Below are 18,115 nucleotides of genomic sequence, written 5' to 3' on the forward strand. Positions count from 1 at the left end.
ACTCCTGTAAAATAATAAATTTAAGTACGAGTGCTATTAGCCTAAAAATGGAGTTAGCGCACTGGCCTTGTTGTCGGGGAGTATAGAGGGCAATCTGACAAACGCTTTCATCTTTAGTAGACAGTAAAGTTTTGCCGAAATACCTGTTTCTACAAGAAATAAACTGATAGGGAAAGCATATATTTGAAAGTTTTACTAAACAGAAATTCCTGAATTCGGGATTATTCTTTTTACAAGACTGATTTATATTCATTCGCCTAGACGCATGTTTAGAATTTTTATCACATTATTTGTGTCAAAAATTTGTTCATGTTGTTTCTTTCTTATCTTTTATTGCTTCTTTCTTCAGTTATCATGCATTCTAAAGTTTTATCTGTAATTCTTCAATTTATTGAAATAACATTTCATATACTTTTAAAGAATGTAAGATTGTCACAGTAAGAGTGCAGATGAGCTTTAATTTCTTATCATATCCATATGAGAAGTTATATTTTAATTGTCTTTGTGAAACGTCCGTTACACTTGTCAAAATAACCAAAAACATATATATTTTCATTTAGTTTGTCTAACAAGAAGGTTGCAAAAGCCTGTCGCATTGTTCCCAGTATACAATAATCTCCCGAATTTGCTAGTATATTCTAAATAAGTAAAAACATAGATGTACCCAGGGCCGCCCACAGGGGGAATGTATGGCGCAAGCTGCGCCATTGACAAAAATTTTGGGGGGGATTTTATTCTACTTTCGAACTAGCAATTTTACTGTCGGAATAGCATTAAAACACGATTTTGAGAAGGTAATTTTCAAAAATTTTCCGGGCTGAACCCCCCGTACCCCCTGCTTCGATACTCGATGAATCAAGTACCGCGCAAGTAGCCGTATGAAAGGGAAGGTTGGTTCGTTTTAAGAGAGAAGGGCCGCCCACAGGAGGGATGAATGGCGCAAGTTGTGCCATCGAGAAAAAAATTTGGGGGAATAAAAAAAATTGGGGAAGAATTTTACTCTAATGTCGAATAAGTAATTTTGCTGTCGTCAGAATAACATTGGAACACGATGCGATTTTTTTTTTTTAATCTCGAGAATGAATCCCCCTACCCCCTGCTTAGAAACTCTATGAATGAAGTACCGCGCAAGTTGCTATATGAAAGGATGGCTGGTCGGTTTATCGTTTTGTGTAGGTAATTTACCCATTTTCTGCTGGGAGCATGGATGGTACTCTAAGCCCGGTTCTTGTCAGTGATTTGTGTGAGTATTATGGCATCGAGTGTGAAGAACTTTGTGAAGAAGTTAATGTGTTTAGTAAATTGTACAAAGTAAGCTACCCGACCATTGATTTGGCCGATGTACTTTGCTCGAGTGACGGGAGTCAGAGTGAAAATAATGAAGACGACTTCCAAGATTCTTGTGAGGACAAATCTGATGGTGTAAGTAATGACGATAAAATGGCCAAACAAAGATCACTGGATCAGTGGGTGAAGAAAGGATTCATTAGGCCTTACAGGTGTTTGTTGAATATGTCTGGTTTTCCATACCTAACAATATTATACCAGATACTTCTGTCATTACCAGCAACGAGTTGCTCAGCAGAGAGGATTATGAGTAAAGTAAAGATGTAAAAAATCGACTAAGAAGCAGCATGGGAGATGTATGGCTCTCCGACATGCTTGTCCTTTCTTCCGAAAAAGACATTTTAGAATGCATTCCCAACAGCGATATTGTAGACAAATTTGCTTTGTCGAGTGAGCAAAGAAAAAAAATATTACTCTAGAAAGGACATCAAGGGTAGGTTAATGTCATCACCACAACCAGTAATAATTTAACCCTTAAGAGATCTTGGGTTTTTGGGCTGTTTTTTAGACTTTCAGTCAAGCAGCTACTGCATCGTCACTATTTATCCTAGGATCATGGTTCATACCTCATTCTCTTCAGAATAGAGCTGGCTTTGAAATGATACCACTTGCATGCTCATACCATATACCAGGAGCGGGAAAAATGATGTCAAAGGGAAAATTTTGGAGGGAATTTTTTCTCGCACTTTGGGCCCCTCTGGAGCGGCCCTGTGTGAACGTAGCCATCTAAAAAAATCTGATAAATAGTACTTGGTATACTGAATGTGTGTGCCAAATTTCAAGTTTCTATCTTAAATACCAAGGGCGGGAGAAATTTTATCAGGAATTCCCACCATGCCCCAAATTACCGTAAAACACCATGATCTCAGGTAAAAAAAATTCCTGAGACATCCCTAATTACCCTAGGGTCATGTTTTGCACATCATTCTCTTCAGAATAGAACTGCCTTTCAGGCGGTATGACTCGCGTGTCTCCATCATGTATCTAAGGCAGGAAAATGAGGAAAAACGGGATTTTTTGGATCTAAATATCCTTTTTTCAACTTTTAGCCCCCCTGTACCCCCCTGTTTTAACGCAGAGATCTGAAAAAAATCTGGTAAATACTACTCGGTGGGCTGAATGTTTATGCACAATTCCAATTTTCCAGGTGCAAAAGTAAGCCCGCCAAAAAAAAATATACCGACAATGTCCCATATTCCCGTATACAGAGGGAAATTTTTAAACATTCCCTGAGACATTCCTAATCACCCTAGGGTCATGTTTCGCCCATCATTCTCTTCAGAATAGAACTGCCTTTCAGGCAGTACCATTCACTTGTCCCCATCATGTATCTAAGGCGGGAAAATCCCGTAAGAGGGATTTTTTGGTAAAAATTTCCCTTTTTCAACGTTTGGCCCCTCTGTACCCCCCTGTTTTAACGCAGAAATCTGAAAAAATCTGGTAAATACTACTCGGTGGACTGAATGTTTGTGCACAATTTCAATCTTCTAGGTGCAAAAATAAGCCCGCAAAAAATAATGGCAAAAATGTCCAAAATTCCCCTATACAGAAGTATATTTTGATAAAAATTCCCTGACACTTCCCTAATTACCCTAGGGCCATGTGTCGCACATTATTCTCTTCAGAATAGAACTGCCTTTTAGGCGGTACCATTCACTTGTCTCCATCATGTATCTAAGGCGAAAAAATGAGGAAAAACGGGATTTTGGGGTAAAAATATCCCTTTTTTCAACTTTTTGATCCTCTGGATCCCCCCCTGTTTTAACGCAGAAATCTGAAAAAATCATCTGGTAAATAGTACTCGGTGGACTGCATGTTTGTGCAAAATTTCAATCTTCTACGTGCAAAAATAAGCCCGCCAAAAATACTTTACATAAACCCCCCCCCAAAAAAAAAGTATTACACGAAAATACAAATTTTAGACTTATGACGTCACCACCTCCTATGTCTCGACGCAGGAAGGTCTGAAACCATACGTAATGTCTTCTACAATGCCTCTGGACTTGAAAAACAAAACAAAACAAAACAAAAGAACCCGGACGAAAAAGCTCAAATAGAAGAGAAATAACGCAATGTACCATGAAAAACGCATATGGTACAAATTGTACCAAAAGTTCCAAAAAGGGTTAATCCAACAAAATCGTTCCTGTAAAAAAAAAAGGTATGATCGGCCTTAAAAAGAAGTGAAATCACAAAAATGAGCGCCAAGTTCTGGTGAACAACAGTTACAAACACTCAAGGAATCACTTTCAAATTTAGATTTGAAACTTGCCTGAAAATTATAAAGTAGTTTGACATAATTGTGAGCTAGTGGTAACCATACAGATAACAGCCAAGTTTCAAATCTAAATTTGAAGTGACCCAGCGAGTGTTTGTAACTGTTGTCCACCAGAACTTGGCGCCTATTTTTGTGATTTCAATTCTTTTTAAGGCCACTCGTACTTGGTTCTTTTACAGGAATGTTTTTTGTTGGATATCACTTCTTTGTGTAGGCTAATTTCGAGGATGACATTTTCTTTTGGTATCAAACTCAATAACTTGTAACTTGCATCTTACTTTTTATGTACAAGGGGATTATATCAATATTTTGTAAAGAAAAAAATAATAATACTAATTGTAAAAAAAGAATACCTGTGCCATACACAGTGTGTAGAAGTTTTTATACCCTTCAATATCCTTATAGAACATATTTAGTATTGTACACTACCAAGACTACTAATAAAAGTAATGCCATTTTTATAATTACTACTGCCCCTACTACTACTACAAGCATTCTATAATACTACTACAGGAAATAAAAACAACAACAAAAATAACAATTACTAGTACTATAGAAACTACTGCTACACTGGGCAATTGTTTTTAGAGGACTTGAGTTTTGAGGAGGGAAGAGATTATTAGTTTTGGGGGGAGTGCGCCATCACCTTTGGGGGGGATGGGCACCCCTGGATGTACCTATCAATATCATAATGGTAGAATGCGGAGTTCTTTTACCCGTTGCCACCCACCATTTATTATGTTTAAATGCTACTGAAGTGTGTTTTTAATAAAGTAATAATGTGTGTGAATTAAATAATGTAAAAGTGTTATCTCCAAGTAATGTGCGTTCCTGTCTCCATATCATGGCGCATCCTCAGGTTGCGGATCGAGGAGAAGGCCTCTAGATATAGAGGTTAGCTGCGAATATACTGAATAAGCAGTCGACAGACGACAAGGGGTGGTCTTCCAGCTCGGGGGTTTGGGTGAGACTAACAATCTCATACTGTAAAAAAGGCACTTGTTCAGAAACATTCACAGAAGCCTCGGACCAGAACAGATAAGTTGTCACGACCTCAGCAAAGATAAATGGACATGAGATTTGGAACATGGAATATTAGAAGTCTTTATAGGGCAGGCGCGCTAAAATCAGTAACGAGTGAGTTAGAGAAATACAGGATGGACCTAGTAGGAGTTCAGGAAGTTAGGTGGGAAGGAAATAGATCTGTGAATTCCGGAAATTTTACGTTCTTTTACGGGGAAGGAAATAAAAAGCACCAATTTGGAACAGGGTTTTTCATTCGCAAACGAATAATATCAGCAATTAAGCGGGTTGAATTTGTTACTGACAGACTTCTTTTATTACCCTTAAAGGTCGGTGATGTGATATTATTGTTTTAAATGCACATGTCCCAACAGAAGATAATGATGACGATATAAAAGACAGTTTTTACGAAGAAGTGGAACGGACATTTGACCAACTACCGCGCTACCATATGAAAATTCTATTAGGAGATTTTAATGCGAAGGTAGGACGATAGGAAATTTTCAAAACCGATTATAGGGAAGAAAATCTGCGTAAGGAAAGAAATAACAACGGTGTTAGAGTAGTGAACTTCGCAACATCCAAAAACCTTATAGTGAAGAGTACAAAATTCCCACATCGCGACATTCATAAATCAACTTAGACCTCACTAGACGGAAAAGCACATAATCATATCGATCACGTTTTCGTAGTTAGAAGAAGATAGACAATTCAGGGTAATGAATGATCGATCGTTTAGAGGGGCTGATTGTGACACTGATCACTACGTGGTAACAGCGATAGTAAGAGATTATCGTTGAATAAAGGAAATATTCATTGTCTGAAAACGGATAAATTTAATTTAAAGACATTAGAAGGGAACCAGGTAAGAGAGGAATACCAAATTGAAGTTTCGAATAAATTCTAGCTTTTAGAAGATTCGGAGTGCACTAGTCTTCAGAATACTTGAATTGAAATTAGAGATGACATTACAATTTCAGGAAAAGAAAAATTAGGACACGCGGAAATACCATGGTTCGACCAGGAATGCATTCAACTGGCGAAGAAGAGCAAACAGGCAAAATAACGTTGGCCACAAAATCCGAATAAAATAAATAAACAAAATTTCGTAGGCATCAGGCGGGAAACTTTCAAAACTTTTATGACAAAGAAACACGATTTTCTGAAAGCTAAAATTAAGGAACTTGAAGATAAATGGAACAACGAATTTAATGCCTCATGCCTATATCTTAAAGAAAACTGACGGAACAGTTCTTACTGACAAACAAAGAATCTTAAATAGATGGAAAGATTTCTTTGACGAATTGCTTAACATGCTGCCAAAAACTAATGTGGTAAGAAAGGGAAATACACACCGCAGAACCGAATATCCCAGAACCTAAGCCTAATAGAAGTAGAAATCGCAATAAATAAATTAAAGAAACACAAAACTCCGGGTGTTGGCGAAATTCCGGCTCAGTTAATTTTAGCTGGAGGAGAAAACTTGTTGAATAAGATACAAAAATACTCGTTCTTACAGGATTTGGAATACCTAAAAAGCTAATTAGATTAGTTAAGATATGTTCAAACGAATCTCAAAGTAAGTCCGATTAGGAAAATTTTTGTCCACAGGCTTTCACGTCGAGAATGGCCTGAAACAAGGAGATGCGCTGTTCCCATTATTATTCAACTTTGTTCTGGAATACACTATAAGGAAAATCAAATATAGAAACCAGGCCCTAGAGTTGAATGGGGTTCACCAGGTTATGGCGTATGCTGATTATGTAAATTTAATAGGGGATGATAGGAGAACAATAGAAAGAAATGCGTAAGTCTTATTAAACCAGGGATGCAAATAAACACTCGCCCACTCGCCCGTGGTGAGTGGTTCATCGGTGCGGGCGAGTATTTAACATCATACCGAAGATAAGTAAGTGATTTCTATTGTGAGATGTGAGCTAGTAACTTTTTTCTAGGGCTAGTAAAATTTTGTTGCATATTTGCATCCCTGTATTAAACGCTTAGAGGGACATGGGTTTAGAAGCAAATGCAGAGAAAATTAAATACATGGAAGTTCGTTGGAATCGTAATACGGCAATTTATGCAGGAGAATGGAAGGAAGTAGAAACGCTTTCAAAGTGTTAACTGGAAGACCAACCGGAAAACGACCATTAGGAAGACCTAGGCGCAGATCGGAGGACCATATTAAGATGGATCTCGCAGAAATAGGAATCCAAAGTAAAAACTGGATCCAATTGGCTAAGAATAGAGGTCAGTAGAGAGCTTTTTTTAACGCGGCATTGAACCTCCGGGTTCCATAGGTCATAGAGGTAGTTAGAGTTTTTAGTTTAAAAGTGTTATCTAGAAAATCGAAATGGAAAATGTATCTAGATAAATTAAATAAAAATGTATATTGTGAATATATACGGTTTAGGAACATATTATTTTGGAAATAGAGCATCTTAATTATTAAATGTTATATCAAAGTATATGAATGAAATGTTGTCATATAGTGTAAACACGTGTTTGTGTTTATGTGTTTACGTCAATAATTTGTAAATGCGTTGAATGTTATGTTTTGTTACGGCATGACGCTAAGTCGTCAGTTTGTATGTTATTGTGATTTGTAATGTTTTGGTTGAAGAATTGAAATGTCATCAAGATGTAATGCTGTAACAGTGACACACTTTGACTGTGGCATAACCGTCAAGTTTGCAGAAATTTGTTGGTCTGAGAATTTGATCACGATGTAATTCGGGTGAAACCAATGTTTTACCAATAGCTGAGATATACAAAAAGTCAACAACGTGAATTCCAGAATGTCTGGAAACTGAGTATAAAAACCTATGGTCCGAAAGGATTTGGATCAGAAGTGGATCATCAGAAGTTGAGTATCAACAGAGAGAACCACTTGTACTCGTATCACAGTAGTCATTCAACTGTGAGTCCAGTCTAGGAGTAGATCTAGGGAGATCCAACATTATCCAGTACAACCATTAACTGGGATTATGGTTGAACAATAGTTGGCGAACATAGACTATTGGCAGCACGAGCTATTCATCGTTTTGAGAACTTCAACATCAGTCCAGGCGTCATCTACTAGAAGGTATGTGTATCTCAGCTATGTTCGAGTTATTCGTGATTGACTTCTTAGATGCTTAAGATATGTGATCTGACGCGTTATACACAGTCTACGTTAACAACATTAACACATGATATTTCATAGAATACAAATATCTAAATGAAAGTTAACTTTATGTGGTTTTCTTCTGTTCCCACTTCGTACCTACTCATTACAGATGGTGAGTAGTAGCGATCTTCAACCGTCACACATTGATTTATCCCCATGCAATTTAGGCACGACGGTTGGAGGTTGTTATGGTGGAGAGTTGCTGGTTTTGTAACGGTCCTAGTGTAGCTCCCACCATGTTATGGTGGAAATGTTTCCGTTCAAGTCCCGAATAGTTTTAAGAGTAGGTCTCACTATTGTTATGGTTCAAGTCCCGGTTTAAAATATTTATAGATTAAGTAATTTAGTATGGTAAAATTTTGTAGTGTTAACGTTCACCAATTGAATACGAGATTTAGTTGATCTGGAAAGGCTTAGGCATTGACTCTAGTAGATTAAGTAATCAGGTTAACCCGCACCACCCTCCCACACTTCGTAGTCAAAGATATAAGTTGTATTAAGTATATATTGATAAATGAACGAAAATACTGTGTTGACGAGGGCGCAGAAAGCAAATAAAGGAATTAGTATTGAAGTACATAATTTATTTGGTGTAAGGACACCTGAACGACGAAATAATTCTAGTAGTCAGGACAACGCCGCGAGTCCCAAAATTATTTTAAGTAAGGAACCGGTGTTCAATTTCCCTAGTAGTCCGGTAACTAAATCCGTGTCGGAAGATTTTCCATCCATTATAAATTTAGATCAGAATTTAGTAAATAGTAACAGTAAGGACGTTAAAATGGCTTCTAATATTACTTTTTACGAGGACATAAATAAGCTACCAAAGTTTGATTTGAAGAACGATAGTGACATCGTTTCTTTCTTTGATGAGTTCGACGATGCTTGTCAGATGGCAGGTATCGCCGAAAACAAAAGAAAGGAGTTGATACCTAACATTTTTAAAGGAGTAGGGAGACAATGGATAATATTGTTCCTGAAACGGAAAAATACAGCGGAAATACAATACAAGGATTTACAGGCCGAAATCGTTGAAGAATTTACCAAATTGAATGTGACGCTCGATATCGAAGACAGAATTAAGGAACGTTTGCAACAAGAAGACGAGGCTGTCATAAACTATGTCTATGACATGCTCGTTCTTTGCGAACGGTTAGACTCAAACATGACGGACATAAAGAAAATTGGAATAATAGTTGGTGTATTACATCCATATTATATGGAGAAAGTAGGGACGATAGCCTACTCTAGTTTAGATAAGTTCGTTGACGATCTACAAAAGATCGAAAAAAACAAATGTAAGATCGCGAAGCGCGTGAAAAGAGAAACTGGAAAAGTTACGATTAAAGACCTAGTCAAAAAGATCAGGGAACAAGTCGTAGATGAAGGAAGTGAGTCCGAGTTGGATCACGTGGTTGTAAGGAAAAGTAAGGAAGAACACAAAATTAAACAAGAGCCGCAAAGTCTAACGCAGATCGCGGAATTAGAGAAAAAGATCGATAAATTGCAACTCGCATTGTCAGCAAAAACGCAAGAAGAAGAGAAACACGATAATCAAGGAAGAAAACAAGGGAAGAATCAAAATTTTAGAAACAATCGGCAATATAGAGGTAATAATCGGAATAATTATCGCGGAAATAAAAACAAGTATTGGTCAAATAATAATAATAGAGGTCAAAATAGTAATAGAGGAAAAAATGGTTTTCACAACAAACGTGGTAATCGAGGTGGATACTGGCGAAATAATCGTGGACGTGGTCAACAGGGAAACTGGCAAGGCAGTTGTCAGAATTCTTGTTGTCAACAATCCCATTATTTTGATAATCATAATCAGCAAAGATTTGTGCAAGTTGTACCAGCACAAGTGAATGGTACAACATACTACCAAACCGCAGGTCCTAGTCATTTAAATTGAATACATCTGTAAATGGGCGAGGCGCATTTACAGGGAACAGAAACGTAAGAACACGAGAAGTAATTGCCTCAGTAAATTTGGAAAACAATATGGTATATTTACCATTAGAAGTAGAAAATAGACAAATTAAAGCTTTACTTGACAGTGGGTCACAAATTTCGATTATTAATGATAAATTAGTGCCACCAAGTGCGCGAATTATTCCACGACAAACAAAGATTAAGGGTATTACGCAAAATACACTCGTAATTAATAAATTAGCTGTAATTAAATTTAAAATATCGAATCAAACATTTCGTCAAGAGTTTAGAATAATAATGGATTTTCCATACCAAATGTTAATCGGGAACGATTTCTTGCGAACACAGAATTGTCAAATAGACTACGGAAATAGTAAAATCTTAGTTCAAATGTTCGGGAGACCGGCTAGAAATTGTAGAAATGATCAGGAAACAAGAACAGTTTCCGATAATATCGCGATTAGTATAAAGACAAGTTTGAAATGGGTCTTAGGACATAGAGTTAAGTTGTTACTAAGAACTAGGACGACTGTTGAAGTCAACCTAGTCAACTCTTGGGCAAATAACGAGTACCTATTAGAGCCTGATAAGTTATTAGAAAGACAGTACAATGTATTTATACCTAGAGCGATATTGTCAAAAGAAAATCGGAGTCTAGAAATAATTAATCCGTCGAACAAGACAATAATGTTAACAAGGAATTTGAAAGTTGGAGATGCAGAAGGATGTGTTAGTGAGTCGGAATTGAAACAGGAAGGATTAACGGATGATGAAATTGAAGAGGTGTTAGATGCACGGAAAAATTATGAAAAAACAAGGTTAAAATTTGGCGAGAAGACTCAACCAGAAATCAAAAAGAAATTGGAAAAGCTGTGTTATGATTATGCAGATGTTTTTGCGTGGAGAGAAAATGAGTTAGGTAGAGTTAAAGGCGTAGAACATAAAATAGAATTGGAAACGGAAGTTCCTTTTAGAAGGCAACAGTATCCGATGAGAGACAAGGTTAAAGAGCAAATAAACATCCTGCTCGAACAGAACTTTATCGAGGAGAGTAATAGCTCTTACAATTCACCCATGCTATTCGTCAAAAAGCCTAATGGAGCGATCAGAGCATGTCTCGACTGTCGGTGTTAAATAAACACGTAAAATTCCATTCCGTGGCGTTGCCGCCCATACATCAGATTCTAACATGTATGGGGGGTCATAAATTCTTTAGCGTACTTGACATCAAAAGTGCTTACCACACTGTATCGATTTCTAAGGAATCAAGAAAGTACACGGCGTTTAACATTCCTGGCGTCGGTGCTTACCAATATTCCAAATTACCGATGGGATACATCCAATCGCCAGCCATATATACGAATATCATGGCTATGACATTAGCTAACGTTCATCCGGAAGCGGTGTCATATTACATGGACGACATATTCCTTTATGTAAACAATCAAGAAAAGATGGTGTCGGTATTACATTCAGTTTTTCAAAGACTAAGAAAGTATGGCTTAAAATTGTCGGTAGAAAAGTGTCACTTTATGGAGGAAAAAGTAATGGCATTAGGTCACATTGTAAGCGAGGCCGGATATGAAGTAAGCCCAAAAGTGATTCAGGCAATAAAAGCTTGTAAGCCACCCACAAGCGCAAAAGAACTTAAGTCATTCCTTGGGTTGACGAACTACGTACGAAAGTTTTGTAAAGACTACGCAGTAATGTCAGCAAGTTTTCAACAGTTGTTGAGGAAAAATCACAAATTTGTATGGACCGAGGAACATCAAAATAGCTTTGAAGAATCAAAAGATGCATTGATGAATGCACCTTTATTAGCACCATTCCGAGAAAATCTAGAGACGAGAGTGTATACTGATGCGTCGACGAAGTCAATAGGAGCTGTGCTTATGCAAAAGCAAGTAAATGGAGAATGGACCCCAATTGCATATTATAGTAGGGTGTTAAGACCGAATGAAGCTAGAAGACACATAGTAGAGTTAGAAATTTTGGCCATGGTGAGTGCCTTTAAAGCATTGAACTACTATCTGTATAATAAAGAGTTCGAGTTGTACACTGATTGTAGATGTATTAAATATTTACAAACAACGCCAAAATTATCACCAAAGTTGTTGAGATATAGTTTAGAAATGGCACAATACCAGTATACGCCGGTGCATTGTCCAGGTGAGAAGAACCCGAGCGATGTATTGTCAAGAAACACCGATATTCAACCCACCGATGAAGACATTGATTTGGATGCGTTACCAGTAAAGACCGAAGATCTCGAAGTAAACATCACTTTCGATGAAGACGTAGACGTAGCTGAATTGCAGAGGAAAGATTCTTTCTTCGGACCAATTATGAATGCTATTGAACATCCTGAGGTAGCAGACGAGAAAGCGGAAAGACAAGCACGCTGGTATGTAGTAAAAGATGGGAAACTTTTCAGAACACAAAAGATGGCAAATGGAAAGAAATTTCTATTGTGCATTCCTTTTTCATTAAGGGAACAAGTATTTAAAAACCTTCATTGTTCGATTTATGGAGGAGGACACTACTCCTATACTAAATGCTATAATCGGGCATTAAAATCTATTTATTTCCCGAATATGAAAAAGTTTTTTCAGGAGAAAGTCAGCCAGTGTATCAGTTGTCAGATTCAGAAGCGTAAAGCTGGTAGGACACCATTGCATCCACAGACGTACCCGAGTTATATGCCATTCCAGCATGTAACTATGGATGAGATTGGGCCATTTAAAAGATCTAAAAACCATCGGAATAAATATGTGATTGTATTCGTAGATAGTGCTACACGTTATGTAATTGCTAAAGCAGTTCCCGCTATAACTTCCGAGATTATAGCAGAAGTGATTTTTGAAGAGCTAATCACGAAGCATGGCATTCCTGAGATTCTAGCCATGGACCGGCATAGTACACATCGAAGCCGAGTAATGGAAGAAATGGCAGAGCGTTTTGGTATGAAGTTAAACTTCGCCAATACGGATGCTTACTATAACATAGGAACATCTGAAAGAGCTATAGGATCCATACAGCAGGTTATGAAGCACTATATAAACCGTGAATTCACAAATTGGGACGAAATCTTACCTTGCATAATATTTACCATGAAAACGCAGATTCATGACGGAACGAAACACTCGCCATATTATTTGCTTACAGGGTGTGAACCCAGAACGTTCTTGGAACAAGATCTGGACATTCCTTGTGAGTATGTAGAAAATGAGGAGCGAATAAGAACTGTCAAAGAAGCAAGGAAGGTAGCGTACCAAAATTTCCAAAAACGGTTTAAGTCTCAAAAGAAGCAGATCGAGAAGAAGTTTTCTCAACCTAACTTTGACATTGGTCAAAAAGTTTGGATACGTGAGATGCCAAGAGCAGGCATTCCAGCTTGTTTTGGGAAAAGATTCAACACTCGTGGAGTTATAATGCAGAAAATGAAGAGTAATTCATATAAAGTAAAATATGAGACGAAGAAAGGGCAAGAGAAGATTGATACAATTGATATTAGGCGTTTAAAACCATTTATTTGCGCGAATGATGAAGATTCTGATAGGCAAGATAATGATTCGGATTTAGACAGTGATGTCTAAAAAGAAAAAAACAACGCGCGAGAAAACCAAAGGTTTTATGACTCAAAGACTACATCACAAAAAGTTAAAAGTTTTTTTGCGACGACAAAACACGAATAAGATTAAGTATATAAGTTTGTTTTTGTTTGTTAGGGATCTGTAAACAAAATGTTTTTATCAGTGAAACAGCGTGGTGGACCGCTGTTTATCAACAAAAGTCCGTGTCCCGAAATCAAAGGAAATTTTGGTTTCCATCTGAAAAATCCCTTAACTGATAAATATGTATTGTTTACAGAATTTAGAGTGATTAGGAAAATAGAGAATTTTTTAAAAAATTAGAGATATGTAGTAAATTTGGTTGAATTGTTAAATAATCCAAGGTACACATACAACGTAAATTAAATAAATAAAAACATAAGTATTAACTAAATAAAAGACGTAGAAAATAATTAAAATAAATAAATTAAATTCAGGTAGTAATTCTAAGTTTCAATTATTTGCAGTTAACATCATGTTCAAGATTTTCATTTTTCAAATACTATTGATTGGTATTGGCATAGCAGAGGAGGAACAACAACAGATAACATTAACGGGAATTGGATTAGCTTTGACGCAGAATGCATATGCTGTACATGCTACGAATATGGTGTTTACTACTGTAAAGATGCATTTGAACTTTCAAGAATCTGTGCCAGTACATGATAAGTGTACTGATGCATACGAAATTCTTAACGACTATGCTGTAAAAGAAAAAGAATTCAGACAAAACATAGTAAATTCACTACCGTCTCATTTTGTCTATGAAAATGGAAAAACTAGGTGTAATAATAATCATAGAAATAAAAGATTTATATTTTCGTGGTTACTGGGATTATCGTCTATTGGTCTATCGACATATAACCTAATACATAATCAACAGTTGTCTCATTCTATTGATAAATTAAATAAACACGAAAATTTATTAACAAGTGAAATTAAAAATCTAAAAGAATCGCTTAATAATGAAATTTCTGTAGTCCATGGAGTTGCAGTAAAAGTGCAACATGTATTGCAAGATTTTAAAAATAAAATTCAAGAGCTATATTGTTATTTACATCAATCCCAACGCAAGATAATGGCAAATTTGTTTGCTCATCTTGTACAGGAGAGAGTAAATAAAATAGTAAATAATATATTAAATAATCAATTAACATATCATATATTATCTAATGCTGATGTTAAAAGGTTAATAAGTCTTCATGATGTGTTGAAGAATACTATTTATAGGTCAGACATTGGGATGTTTTACCAAATGTCTAGCGTATATTTAGTAAAATATCATTACGAAGAAAATAATATTGATTTAATATTAAAAACTCCGATAATATATGATACTAGTATTTCAATCATGTATGACATAATATCTATGGGCTACTTAATAAATAATACCAGAATATTTTATGAATTACCGGAAGCAGTTTACTTGGCGGAAGGTAAATATCATTCATTAGATAAAAATAAGTGCGAATTTAAAAGTTTTCTGTATTTATGTAAGAGCATAATTATGGATAATGAGGCAAAGTGTCTGAATAATATTATTTTAAATAATTCTTTGGAAGGATGCCAGCAGAATTCGGAGAAATTTTTGGGGAATGTGATATTCAGATATACACACGCAGGTGTGATGTATTCTTCTGTTGAAAAGGAAGCGTACATGACAAAAGTGGGTGTACATCAAGAAGTTACTTCCACAAAACTTGATCAAACTAAATCTAAATCAAGTTTCATAAAGTATGATGAATTTGATAACATAATAATAGGAGAGCTGGTAATTCCGACTAAGCGGATAACTCAAGTTCAAAATAAACATATTAAATTGATTGGAAATTGGACGGAGAGACAAGTAAATTTTTCATTGCATACGCAGGACTTAAATAGTTTAACCGAAAAATTATTAAAATTAAAAGTCGATACATCAATCCCAGAACTACGTCTAAAAACAGATTATATCATATATGTAATATTTGGAATAATAATAGCATTAATTTCGACGACGTTATTGTTATTAGTATTGTATTGTAAGCTTTATAAATCAATTCGGCAGTATAAAGTTCAAAATCAAGAATAATAATAATAATAATAATAATAATAATAATTATCATAATAATAATCATCATCAATAAGTATTAATGAAGTAAGCATAGTATGTAAATCGATGTTGTACGTGCCTTGGGTTGTAAAAAAAAGTTTTTACATTTTCGGATATGAAGAAGAATGGTATTTATTTGAAAAAAAGAAAGTCTAAGTTGCAATAAAAACCTGAAAAGGAATATTTGATTAGCATATGGTAACATGTAGAAATACTTACCTACAGCATGAGGTAGTTGCGAGTCGAAAAGCCTAGGTTATGTGATCCTAGACGAAACTAGGATTGGTCTATTCGATTTGGTGAAACGAATAAGTTGTTGAATAAGAATGGTTACGCAGTACTAATACGGCAAAACTCTTTGTTTTGGTAGAAAAAGAAAAGCAATAGACAATAAGCATAGTAAATAGATCATCATAGATGAAAATAGATACGAGCATGTAAATAGATAATAGCTAGGTTATATAACAGCATAATATTAGTGAAATGAGTTGCTCAAAGCTATGGAAAAAAACAAAAAGAGAAAAAGTAGAAAGAATTTTCTATTAGTAAAAGCTAGACAAATAGACAAATAGTAGATATTATAGATGCTAGTGATATAAACTAGTTAAGTAAGCTTACGAATCAAGAATAGAAGTCGTAAAAAGTATGAAAAAGTATGAAAAAGTCGTTAAAAGAAGTAAATAGTTTGAATAGAAAAGTAAGAAAAATAATAGATAATAGACGAGAAATAGTCAAAATAGAATACAGTCATAATGCATCATGCCTATAATTGTTATTGAGTTGTATGTAAACAAGTTATTTTTAGTCAAAATTCATTTTCTAAATTCAAGTTTTTAAAAAAAATAAGAGTAAAATTATTGATTCATTATTGTTATAGAATAATCAATTGGCATATCGATTATTATTATAATAATAAGTTAAAGTATTCAGTTCATTAGTTACTTCAATATTCATGTGTATAGAAGCAACAGCTTGTAGCATTTCAGTTCACTGCAAGTTACTACTCACGAGAGGATGCAATCGCTTCTCTCGCGAGAGAGAAGAATCCGTTGTTAGGGGTGGAGCTTCTAAGCAAGATGGCTGACCCATAGCTACAAGCCACGCCTACTCATGAGGAGTTACTCTTATTCACGACAATTACGATGCAATATGAATGATTTCTAAGTAAATAGAACGTTGTAATGTTAAAGAATGATGGAATAAACATCAATAAAGATAGTAGTACCTACATGTAACAGTAAAATCAGTAGTAAAGTGTATTTAAGTTCATAAATATGCATGAAAATGTAGGATTTTACGACTTTAAAAAAATGAGAAATACGGTGTTAAACGAATTAAAATGTAACGAGGATAGCATTTTAGTATCCGAATAGGTTACATAACTATTAGAACACTAGTCATTATTTAGAATATGCATCAATTATGCATTTTATAGGGAATAATGAACAGATTTAGAACATTGATACTAGGCCTATGGTAAAAGTACGTAATATTTTTACGAAAGAGAACCATAGACAAAGATTTAGTAATATTAGTTTTTAAGATAAATAAAAACGGGATTTCACAACTAGTTATTTATATTTACGGGCAATATGGAGAAGAAGCTTATGGTAGTTACTATTGCATTAACAACTTTAACAGTGTTAGTACTAGCGACGTTTATAGTTATAGTATATATAGTTATTAAATTACGTAAATTTAGTAGGAAGAAAGAACAGATAGGAAATATAGAGAATAAAAATAAGGTATATGAAGATATTAATCACATAAAGCACTACGAATCAATTTCAATATATGCACTAGTTAATAAAAATCACACTAGAAAACACACTAGTAACACAGAAAATAATTCAGATCACTATCAAAAGCACAAGGAGGTAGCACAAAATAACTCAGATATAGTTGGTACACAAGAGACGTTCCACAACACCAAAACTCAGAGTGATGCACTACAAATCACGGAATTATCTAATTTCGAGACGGAAAAAAAGGATAGACATTTATCCACGAACTCGAGAAGTGAAAAACTTTATGTAAGACCGTGTGATATTTTAATTTTGTGAACAATTTTCCAAATTTTAACGAAAAGTGCGGACACGTTTTCATGGTCAACTGTAAGTATCGAAGCGACGCGACGAACAGAAAGATACGTGGAACTTTTCTCAATGTCATTGCCAAAAACTTTGCTGAGCAATCAATCTACGGAAAGGAAGTTACGCAGAGTTGCTAACTCTACGAATAGAAAAGATACTAATAGTGAAGTAATTGATATTTTTCGAATTTTAATTGTGTTGTAAAAATCATGCAACGAGAAGAGACGTTGTTTCTGAATATATTAGTGTATCATGACGAGATAAAGAGTGTATAATAAAGTGTGTTATGTTCATTAAAAACATCAGTGGTGTAGACACTGATACTAGTGAAACAAGTGCAGAGGTAACAAACACTGTTTTGGACTTTGCTACTAAAAGCAACGGAAAGTTTTCGAGAACGAGAGAACAAAAAGTATATGTATATGTGTTTCAGAGCACAGGAAGTGCTAGACAGTTACATGTAGTTATGTGTATAATCCAATAGATGGCAGGAGCCGATACTTTTATAAAAACTCTCGACAAGATGTTTTTTTAAAAAACAAGAATGAATGTAAATAAATAAACGAT

The 18,115-nt window shown here is 35.3% G+C and overlaps 1 protein-coding gene across 1 annotated transcript in view; it reads right to left on the minus strand.

Moving 5' to 3' along the window:
- The window catches only part of LOC145668019 (coagulation factor XI-like), a 150,433-nt gene extending 133,861 nt beyond the window's left edge, over window positions 1-16,572 (minus strand). The window contains exon 1 of the mRNA XM_081735484.1: window positions 15,675-16,572. The gene's annotated coding sequence lies outside the window, so the exon portion shown is untranslated. The remainder of the gene's footprint in view (window positions 1-15,674) is intronic.
- Between the last annotated feature and the right edge of the window lie 1,543 nt (window positions 16,573-18,115).

Source organism: Thermobia domestica, chromosome 13 (assembly GCF_964235325.1).
Source record: "Thermobia domestica chromosome 13, izTheDome1.hap1.1, whole genome shotgun sequence".
In the NCBI taxonomy this organism is placed as follows: domain Eukaryota; kingdom Metazoa; phylum Arthropoda; class Insecta; order Zygentoma; family Lepismatidae; genus Thermobia; species Thermobia domestica.